Here is a 1213-nt window from a genome sequence, read left to right as displayed (position 1 = left end):
AGAGGTGAATTAGTCCTTCAATTGAATGGGGACTACCTTGTGTTTAAGGCACATGGCCATCCCTCTGTGACAAAAGAGAGTAAGCAGGAAGAGCTTCTCTCAGTTTAGAGTCAAGAAGAGCCCACACAGTCAAACTCTAAGTTTGGTGTTGTGAGGCCACAACCAAACTCTAAGTTTGGTGTTCAGACCCCATATCCAAACTCTAAGTTTGGTGTTGGGACTACACAAACATTGACCTGATCACCTTGTGGCTCCATGAGAGCCACTGTCAAGCTATTGACATTAAAGAAGTGCTTGTTGGGAGGCAACCCAATTTTATTTATCTAATTTTTATTTTATTGTTATTTTATGTTTTATTAGGTACATGATCATGAGGAGTCACGAAAAAAAATCAAAAAAAATTAAAAACAGAGTCAAAAACAGAAGAAAAAAATTTTTTCACCCTGGAGGACGCACAGGCTGGCGTTCAACGCCAGTAAGGTGCATCTGGCCGGCGTTCAACGCCAGAACAGAGCACCATTCTGGCGCTGAACGCCAGAAACAAGCAACATTCTGGCGCTGAACGCCAGGAATGTGCCTAGAGGAGAAAAGCTGGCGCTGAACGCCAGCAACAAGCATGAAACTGGCGTTCAACGCCAGAAACATGCTTTACATGGGCGTTGAACGCCCAGAACGTGCACCAATGGGCGTTTGAACGCCAGAATGGTGCATGAAGGCAATTTACACGCCTATAGGGTGAAGGAATGGTATTTCTTTTCACCTCAGGACCTGTGGACCTCACAGGATTCCCACCTCAGGATCTGTGGACCCCACAGGATCCCCACCTACTATATTCCCACCTTACCTCCTAATCCTATTTTTGTGATTTGAATTCCCCATGTCACACTTCCCAACACTCCTCACCAATCACCTCAATTCCTCTTCCCAATTACCCCTTCACCACTCACATCAATCCACTCTTCCCCATACACCCCACCTACCTCTACAATTCAACTTCTCTTTCCCACCCAATCCCACCCATATAGCCGAATCCATCTCCCCTCACTCACCTCCATTTTCTTCTTCTTCTTCCTCTCTTCTTTCTTCTCTTGCTCGAGGGCGAGCAATATTTTAAGTTTGGTGTGGTAGAAGCATAGCTTTTTTTTTGCTTTTCCATTACCATTAATGGCACCTAAGACCAGAGAAACCTCAAAGGGAAGACAAAAGCTTCCAC

Source organism: Arachis duranensis, chromosome 2 (assembly GCF_000817695.3).
Source record: "Arachis duranensis cultivar V14167 chromosome 2, aradu.V14167.gnm2.J7QH, whole genome shotgun sequence".
NCBI classification, from domain to species: Eukaryota; Viridiplantae; Streptophyta; class Magnoliopsida; order Fabales; family Fabaceae; genus Arachis; species Arachis duranensis.
This window is presented reverse-complemented; position numbering follows the sequence as displayed.